The 10385-nt window shown below is 31.2% G+C and overlaps 1 long non-coding RNA gene across 1 annotated transcript; it reads left to right on the plus strand.

The window, feature by feature from the left end:
- The first annotated feature begins 960 nt into the window (after window positions 1–960).
- On the plus strand, window positions 961–4771 carry LOC111706841 (uncharacterized). The gene is made up of 3 exons (XR_002766325.1): window positions 961–1055; window positions 2663–2751; window positions 4625–4771. It is a non-coding gene; the product is annotated as an uncharacterized LOC111706841 (long non-coding RNA).
- The last annotated feature ends 5614 nt before the right edge of the window (window positions 4772–10385 follow it).

A 10385-nucleotide genomic window follows, 5' to 3' on the forward strand; every position in this document is an offset into this window, starting at 1 on the left:
AAAAGCCCTTGACCATGCCATTTAAAATATGCAAAAACTTTTACAAAATTTTAAATAACCTGATTTTTAATCAAGAAAAACTAAAAATGTGCAAATTTCCTTTGACAGGTTGTTTGCAAAAAATTTGCAATTTTTTTCGCAAAACTTGTTCAATTCGTTTCCTTATGTCAAAGGCTTTCCAAAAAGCTAAATTTTATCAAAATCTGACAAGTGGAAGTGGGTCAAAACAAAGATTTATTTTGTTACATGAAAAAGCAGTCATTCAGGCAGTGTGCCTGAGGACTCAGGCAGTTAGTACTAAAGCCCGGTTTTAGGCCTAAAGGGAGGGCTTTGGGTATGTAGGAAAAGTCAGAAAATTTCAACAGCCTAAGACCAACACTTTTTGAGTTATGTAAAAAAAAAACTACAGGGGGGTCAAATCGACCACCCCCCCCCCCAAGCAGGAATAGGGTTAAGACGAGTTTAAAACACTCTTTTTTATAAAAAACTGATCGTTTTGAAAACCAAACGATCGTTTTTTTAAAAGAAATAAACACAGTTGGTTTTGGAAAAGAATATGATTTAAAGTATGCAAACTTAATTACTATGGTAGTGTTATGAGAAGGCCATTAATATAATACAGAAAAATTCAGAAAAGCTGAAATGTCTCAGAACACATTTAGAATACCTCTCTTCAGCATAAAAGTCAATCTAGTTTTACTTTTAAACAAATTGACATAAAAGATCTTCTTTGCTTCAAAACTATGGTTTTGTTTTTTTCGTTTTCAAAAGCTTATTTTGCTTCAACTGTTTAATTTCAAATCGACGATTCTTTAGGTTTTAAAAAATCAAAAGAAAAAGAAAAACAATCATTTTTTACTTTTGTTTTTCATGACTTTGCCCATCCCTAATTTCAGACAGTAGGTGGTAAAGATAACAACGGGACTATAAAGCGTTAACTATTTGGGTTTAAAAAGTGGAATCTTTAAAATGTTTGCTTTCAGTAAAGAAATTGCTTGTTTAATAATATTAGTTTTAACAGCTGTGTCCGCTGAACAAGATCTTATTCAAAAAAGGTATTTTAATCACATTTTCAAATAAACCAATTGAACTAATTTCGATAAGTTGAGATGAATTTCTGTACCACAAATTTTTCTTCTCGCTATATCTTTGCAACCTGATGGTGTAAATCTTTCAAATTTAGACTATTTGATCTCTAACAGAACTCAAATTTGGAAATTAAAAGCCTACAACATCGGGTTGCAAAAATATAGGGGTTAGTAAATCAGAGTTTGTGGGAAAAAACTCATATTTTTATTTTAAATTTTAATATGAAGGCCCACTGCTTGAATGTGCAAAGTGCATGTTTTTCATTAATCATGTTAGAAATCTTAAACGACTTTTAAATTTGACACAAATTAAAAGTTGTTTTAAAAACAGATTTTCTTTGTAAAAAGTTATGAAAAATGTCAAAAGTGTACTAATTAGATATCAATGTTTATATTTGTGAAATGTTACAATTTTCAATCTTGGTTCTGTACCAAAGTGACTTGCACATTTCAATTGAAGAAAAACATATGATAGGAATTGTCAGAATGATATATTTTTAAAGGGAGTGTTCGCGAAAAAATGAAATGGGGGTATATGCTTACGGCGAAAAATAAGCGCTTTTGATCGCTACTAATCTTATTTCTATCTGTTGCGTCTTTAATGGGAAAATCATTTATTTTTATTTTTTATGATCTGATAGTTACTTTTGAAAACATTTATTCCTGTTTCGAGGATTTTTGATAATGAAGAAGACATTGTCATATTTTCCAGTAATGTTCGAAAATCCAGCGCCAGCGAAATATTATTTTAAAAAATCAAAAATATTTTAACTTTATACGAATGAGTCGAAAAATAATCGATGACTATTGTTTATAATATCTAAATGATTTATTGGAATTAAATTGATTATTTTACGATCCGAGTTAAATGTTGGAACTTTATGAATTTGTATGGACGCTACGTTCTTCACCAAGAGTCGTTTTTAACAATTTTCTCCTTATAGACGCAAAAGATAGAAATAAAATTAGTAGCGAACAAAAGCGCTTATTTTTCGCTGTAACCCTATGCCCCTTTTAATTTTTCGCGAACACTCCCTTTAAACCTAGAAAAAATTGCAAAATTTTCCACATTTTTGATCTGATAAAATTTGTCAATGGTACATTGGATAACCCTAACAAACCCATTATAATTAGAGATGTTGTCTGAAAAATAACAAATTAGCCCACCCCTAAGGCCCAAACCAAACCAGGATAAAGTCTAAACGTTGGATCTTCTAAAGAAAGCTTACAATCCCTTTCCTTATTGTAGATGTGGTGGATTAATGTCAATGTGTGGAATACTGGTGGAGGATTCTAAATATTTCCTTATTGTAGATGTGGTGGATTAATGTCAATGTGTGGAATACTGGTGGAGGATTCTAAATATTTACTTATTGTAGATGTGGTGGATTAATGTCAATGTGTGGAGAACTCGTTGAGGATTCTAAATATTTCCTTATTGTAGATGTGGTGGATTAATGTCAATGTGTGGAGAACTGGTGGAGGATTCTAAATATTTACTTATTGTAGATGTGTTGGATTAATGTCAATGTGTGGAGAACTCGTGGAGGATTCTAAATATTTCCTTATTGTAGATGTGGTGGATTAATGTCAATGTGTGGAGAACTAGTGGAGGATTCTAAATGCTGTGATGGATTTGTTTGTGTTTCAACAGATTGGGAAGGTAATTAATTAATCAATCATTCAAGTAATTAATCATTTATTTGATTAATCAAATAATCTATTAATCAATTAATTATCAGTTGATCAATTTTCATCCAAGTCAACTAACCGATTAATGTAATTATTCATTACACAATAATCTAACTAATCAGTTGATTAAAATATCAATTGATCAATTAATAGATAGATCAATTAAATAATGAATTTAATTGTTGACCAATTAATTGAAAAATTATTAATTAATGGATTAATTATATTAATGCAAATCGCTGCACGATGAATTAATTTATAATGAATTAATTTATTAATTATGAATTTATCAATTTATAAATTTATTTATTTATTTATTATTTATCAATAAATTTATTAATCAGTTATTCACTTTATGACTCAATCAATTAATCAATTTATTAAGTAATTGATTAATTTATAAATCTATACCACTTAATAAATCGATTAAAAAGCATTATTCAAATAATTAAGTAGAACTTAGTATATCACAAGCAAATGATATGCTAACCAAAACAATCTATCAATCAACTGAGAGAATAAATATTGAATCAATGATCAAATTGGTTTTGCAAATATTTGAAATTTCAAAATCGATTATTTTGTTACGTCAAAAATGTTTTTCTTATGGGGTAAACGTTGTGAGGGTATTAGAAAGTTTTGATAGTACGATGGCAGGGCATTTTATCAATAAAATAAAGACGACTTTCGATTTTTATTTAATTTCTTATATAAAGCTTTTAAACAGCGTGGCTACACACTAACATCGAAACAGAGGGAAGATGTCGATTAAAAAAGCTTATTTTTAATTGCTTTTAAACTTGTAATTCTAAAAAAGCTTGTTAACAATAAAAAGTCGTCTTCATTATATTACAATAATCGCCTAACACCGTATAGTGGGGACATCTGAGATTACACTGCGAATTTTATCTATTAAATTAGCATAAAGGATAATTTTTTCGGAACTTTTAAGGAAAACATTTGACAAAAAAACACACATTTATTTTGCCGATCTGTCTCTTTAAGTTAATGCTGACAATGTTTAACAAAACGTGTTCGACCTTGGAGAGCACCGTACTTTTCAAACAAATTGTAAACTTCTTATCATTATATATATATTTTTAAAAAATCCTATATATTTATTATTAGTTGAGACGCAACATTTTATTCATATATATTCATTTATATATATATACATATAAGCTAGCTTGGGAACCCGACGCTGCCCAGGTTGCTCATAGTTACTCCCGCCGTTTACCCGCACTTTTTTACCGGAAAACTAAATTTTTGCTATTAAAGTCGACCCACTCAACTTCAAGCCACGCTAAAAACATTCCCGTGGGTCTCCCGAGTTCCCCAATCAAAATGTGAGGCAAATCGGTCCAGGGGTTCCTGTGTTATGATCGGACAAGCACACACAGACCCTCCTGACACCCAAACAACCAAACAGAGATGACAACAATATATTTAGATATGTAATCGACTTAAACAGTGAAAATTTAGTCTCCTGGTAAAATCATGAACGGCCGGAGTAACTAAGTAATCTAGGCAACGCTGGGTTCCCAAGCTAATTTTTTCATAAATTAAATTTTGCATTTCTCGCGAAAATGAGGAAACGAAGCAAAAAAATTTTCGCGCAAACTATATGTGTTGAACCTGTATTTTCGCAAAAATTTTGCATATTTTCTTCATATTCCAAATGTTTTTGCTAAATTTCTCGCGAGCGAACGAAATGCATATAAATGCGAATATTTTTTTTGCGCGAAATATGCGAAATTTTCATGAAACGACTTTTCCTTTTCTTTACAATACCTAATGGCCATGAGTACACAATAGTTTATTAAAAAAAAATTTAATATTTTCAGATGTTTGGATTTGCTTACCGCCCTCTACTTGAAGAAAAAATTGAATTTTTTAAAATATATTTAAATTTTCAACATCTGCTGTATAGTACTTTTAATTCATATAAATTTAGTTAATATTATTATTTAAAAAATAAATAAATTATATTATTTTTGTTGCCATTAATGTGAGAATAAAAATCGAAAAAGATGGTTTTTAACAGTTTTTATAATTATTTTATTAACTTATTTTTTAAACTTGTCACAATTTTGTTTAAAGGGACTGTAAAGGAAAAATGAAAGGGGGTTTAGGCTGAAAGCTAATCACTTTAGCTCTTGATCGTGACCCATGAAAGTTTTATCTGATGTTCCTGTCTCGAGAAATTGATATAAAACTGTGTTAAAATCATACGAAAGTTCATATATGTAAAATTTAGAAAATCTTAAACTTAAATCACGTGACCAGAACTATCACCAATGGCAGAGCAGTATACTGGTCACGTGTCTCCGCCTGTATCACGTGACCACTTTTATGCACTGCCATTGGTGGAATTTTTGGTAAAGCAATATGGACGTATAAATAATATTATAAATTAAATCTATAAAAAATAGAAATAACAAATATAAAATTAGAATTGGAGTAAACCTAAGTTACAATTAGCTTTCTCTGGGATATCATAGTTTTCAGATTGGTTGCATATTTGCTGAATTTGATCTTTTTAAACCCACTACTTTTATTCAAAATTTTATATTAATTTTCGTATAAATTTGACAAAGTTGTAAATCAATTTCTCAAGATATAACTTTCATGGGTCGCGATCGAGAGCTAAAGTGATTAGCTTTCAGCCTATACCCCCTTTCATTTTTCCTTTACAGTCCCTTTAACTCTTGAATAAGTTTGAGCGGGTTTTCTATTCGAAATGTCTGCAAAATTAGTGCAAAATTTGATCCGTTTCTGCATATAGCTTTTCTGTTTCTGCAGATACCCAGGCATTTGAGAAATTTCCTGGATACCAAGGCATTTAGCAAATTTCACAGATACCGAGGAATGGGGGAAATATCCCAGGTATCCAGGCATTTGGGAAATTCCTATAGTAATTTGAGGGGGTATATTTTTCAGATACCCAGGCATTTGGGAAATTTTTCAGATACCCACACATTTGGGAAATTTCCCTGATAACAGGTAGTTGGGAAATTTCTGAATTATTTCAAATACACCACCATCAGTTTCCAAGAGGAATTTCGATATCTGGCCAGTTTGTGACGTACAATATTGAAACAGAACCATAAAAAGTTGTTTGTATTGATGCCATAAATAAATTTTTAATTTGGTTTATATCACTTTTCACTTTAACTGATTACAAATGGCGTCTACATAGAAATGAATGAAAAAATTACTGTGTAACAAAATAACATGTGATGCCGAAATTTACATTTATGTATAGTTTGGCATAATGTTTCAACATTAAGACTTTCAAACACTAATAAAGAAAAGTGACTGTTTGTGTGACCAATAATTCCATAATGGTATTCTTAGACTTGGAACTAAGTTAGAAAGCATCTGATATTTTGATGAAGTAAGCAGGTGGAATTTGATTGGACTTGAGTTGAATCCTGAGTTGTTTCACTTGATGGGCTTGTAGATGGGATGATTTCCAGTATGTACTACTCCTGTATCATCAGCAAGCACTTTAACTCTTCTTAGAATCTTCTAATTGGGTTTTGGCGTCTTTTAGCTGGGCCTTGTCTTCATATATAACCTTAAAATCTTCTACTACTTGCTTCTTAACATCTTCAAACTTAATACATTCATCCTCAGCGCGGTAAATCTTCTAAAAAATGAAAATTCATTAAATAATTTATTTTTTTATATCATACTGTAAAGCGATACCAATAACATTGTTGAATTACAAGACGACATTCTGGCATTTAAGTGTATTTGATGTTGTTATATAAGTGACTAGTCGTCTTTTTATTCCCCAGTTTTATTCCACTGAATTGTAAACTGTACAAAATACTATGTACAGAAAGGAATCTAAATTTAATTGTCGATGCTGTATTTTTGGACCAACGCCCATCCCCAATCTGCCAATCCGACCTACAAACACGTGGTTTTAACAGCTGTGCACTGTAGGTCGGATGGGCATCCGACCTACAGCATATTCGTGCATCCGACCTACTTTAATTAAGCTGTCGCTTGGACAATTTAGTATTAGGTCTGATGGGCCTTTTTGTAGGTCGGATGGGCATTTTTCGTAGGTCGGATTGGCATTTTTTGTAGGTCGGATGGCACTTTTAGTAGGTCGGATGGCATTTTTTGTAGGTCGGATGGCACTTCTCGTAGGTCGGATGGCATTTTTTGTAGGTCGGATGGCACTTTTCGTAGGTCGGATGGGCATTTTTCGTAGGTCGGATGGGCATTTTTCATAGGTCGGATGGGCATATTTCTTAGTTCGGATGGGCACTTTTCGTAGGTCGGATGGGCATTCTCTCTGGTTTCTAAGCTAATTTTTAAACAGTAATCGCCGTATATATCAATAAAATAAAGACATTTTTCGATTTCAATTTTTGATTTCTAACAATCTTTTTACAAATTACAAGTTTTTAAGTAAGCTTAACTGGGCTTTTAGGAAGCTTAACGCCCCTCTTCTAGTAACAATTTAAGCGTTTGAATGCTGCATGCTTTGGAAGCGGCCGCTTTTTCTTCATTTAAACCTGAAATTTCGACGATTTTTCTAAATTTTAAAGCATCTAATTTTTTTTTCATTTTTGGCCATGTCCATAAACCTTACTTGGGGTCGTGTGAGTTGCAAAAAAAAGTTTTAGCCCGATCGGTTCAGCCGTTTTGCCGTTTATTGGATACAGACATTCAGACAAAGAATTGCCAATTTTAAATAAATATTAGATAGTCAAGGGCCAAGTTTTAGACCGGAATTTTTTTAAAGAATTTAGGGGTGATAGTGATATTAATTTGGCACTGAAAATTTTGTCTCTCTCTAATAAATACCTGTAACCTTGAATACTATTATTTTTTAAGTACTTTCTAAACAGACAGACCACATTTTGGAAATGTCAGGACCATATAAGCCGTATTTTGTGATAATAAACTCTAGAATTTTATTTACAAAAATAGGTTTACAAATAAACGCCTCACACTAGAAGCTAATTAACAATTTAAATCAATAATTTTTAAAAAAATTGTGTAAAAAAAGTTTTTAAAAAAGTAGGAAGACTAGAGTATAGAATAGACTCAAATTAAACTCAATAATGTCGTCTTCTACTTTATCCACGTACAGGGTGTCCCACATCGTATTAGATCGTCAATCGGTCTAAATTACGATTTTCGGGACTAATCAGAAAATTTAAGAAGTATGAATCATTTTTAAAAATTGATTAAGAATTTCCTTGCGGAAAATACTAGTTTTTTCGAGTATTATGGTTTTATTTCGGCGTTAAAACTTAGAGATAATATATTATGATAATGAGACGCTCTGTAGATTATAATTCAGATTGACTTTAAAAGTTTCAAGTTGTCATTTAAGTTTCTGTCTTAGTACAGTGGTAGGTAGGTGACTATATCAATACAATGAAGACGACTTTTTATTTAAGTTTTAATTGTCAACAAGCTTTTTTCGAATAACAAGTCATCAATTAGATTTTATTAATTGACAATTTCTCTATGTTTATATGTATCAATGTTGTTTGACAGGTTGATATAAATCAAAATTAAAATCGAATGTCGTCTTCATTGTATTTATCTGACAGTAGGTTTATACAATCTCCTACTGGGTGTCCCAGGAAACAAAACAGTTTTGATGCAATTTACAGATCTTTGATATTTGATCTTTGTCAGCCATCTGATTATAGAATTTGTATCATTAAGATACAGATTTATAAGCTTTCCCTAAAGTGGTATGTCACCTTTTCATTTGTCAATACATATTTTTTCCTTAGAGATCTGACAAAGACGACCTTCTAGTCGTCACTCAAATGTCATATTTGTTTGGAAACCCTGTATCATGCAGTTTTTAGATTTTGCCCTGTATTTATATTCTTAATAATAAGTTTTCTTTAAGTTGCACAAATGGCAAAATACAGATTTACAATTGCATAATTGCATGTGATAAGATCTTTTTCCAAGTGTTTTAAAAGTACGTAAAGAAATTGTAAAGATCTTTAAAAATCTAAATAATTTGATTTGTTGTAATGGTAAAAAAATAGTCAAGGTTTGATTTGTGTACAGTTGTTATAAATATCGTAGCAATCCTCATATGTATAAACCTGAACACACCTAGATAAATTACGTTGTGCATTGTAACTAAATTGACAACGTCAGACCTGTATTGTGATTAAGCTTAACTACGCTTATAAATAACTAACTGCGCTTGTAAATAACTTGTATTGTGATTTATCTAACTGCACTTGTAGATAACGACGTAAAACTTGTAATTATGTTCTTTAACTTAACCTGTATCATAGAACTAAAAAACGTCAGTTGGAATAATACTCCACTTTGATTATGGTGTTAGAGAAATAATTTGCTTCATTTATTAACGAGAGGGATTGAGTTGTATCTTGTAAAACAGATATCAAAGAATACTAATAGAGTTGTATCCAGTTTGATATTGATTAGAGTATTATTGAATGGAAAAGCTCTTATGCCTCGTGTATTAACTAGAGGGATTGAGTTGTATCTTGTAAGACAGATATGAACGAATACTAATAAAGTTGTATCCAGTTTGATATTGATTAGAGTATTATTGAACGGAATAGCTCTTATGCCTTGTGTATTAACTACAGGGATTGAGTTGTATCTTGTAAGACAGATATGAAAGAATACTAATAGAGTTGTATCCAGTTTGATATTGATTAGAGTATTGTTGAACGGAATAGCTCTTATGCCTCGCGTATTAACTAGAGGGATTGAGTTGTATCTTGTAAGACAGATATGAAAGAATACTAATAGAGTTGTATCCAGTTTGATATTGATTAGAGTATTGTTGAACGGAATAGCTCTTATGCCTCGTGTATTAACTAGAGGGATTGAATTGTATCTTGTGAGACAGATATCAAAGAATACTAATAAAGTTGTATCCAGTTTGATATTGATTAGAGTATTGTTGAACGGAATAGCTCTTATGCCTTGTGTATTAACTACAGGGATTGAGTTGTATCTTGTAAAATGGATACACCGAAGAATACTGATAGAGTCATATCCGGTTTGATATTACTAGAGTATTATTGAACGGAATAGTTTATGATTGAGTTGTATCTTGTAAGACCGAATGATATGGAATGATATACCTGAATTGGTATCGATCTAAAAGACTTCGTTGGAGTAGGGCAGTAAGAACTAAAAAACTGTAGAATGAATACCGTCTTTTTTCTTCCTTTTTGTAGAAAGAAATTTTGTAATTTTCAATTGTTGCAACTAAACTAACTATTACAAAATTACAAAATGTCAAGAAAAAGAAAATGACAAAGAATTACACTGTTTGCTTGTTCACTCTGTGTATACAAGCTTAGACAGTTGCAACTTTCAAACAGCTTCTGTGTAAATGGGTAAAAACAATTTTTTCCTTGGTTATATATTTCCATATATTCGCTTCTAATGGGTTTAATAAAACAACTTGAGCTGAAAACTTTAGAATGGGATATCCTTACTCCCGATCAGTTAATTAGTCTGGAGATTATTAACAAGAGAAGAACAAGCATCATTTAATCTGGAGATTATTAACAAGAGAAGAACAAGCATCATTTAATCTCCAGATTATTAACAAGAGGA

This window comes from Eurytemora carolleeae, unplaced genomic scaffold, assembly GCF_000591075.1.
Source record: "Eurytemora carolleeae unplaced genomic scaffold, Eaff_2.0 scaffold759, whole genome shotgun sequence".
In the NCBI taxonomy this organism is placed as follows: Eukaryota; Metazoa; Arthropoda; class Copepoda; order Calanoida; family Temoridae; genus Eurytemora; species Eurytemora carolleeae.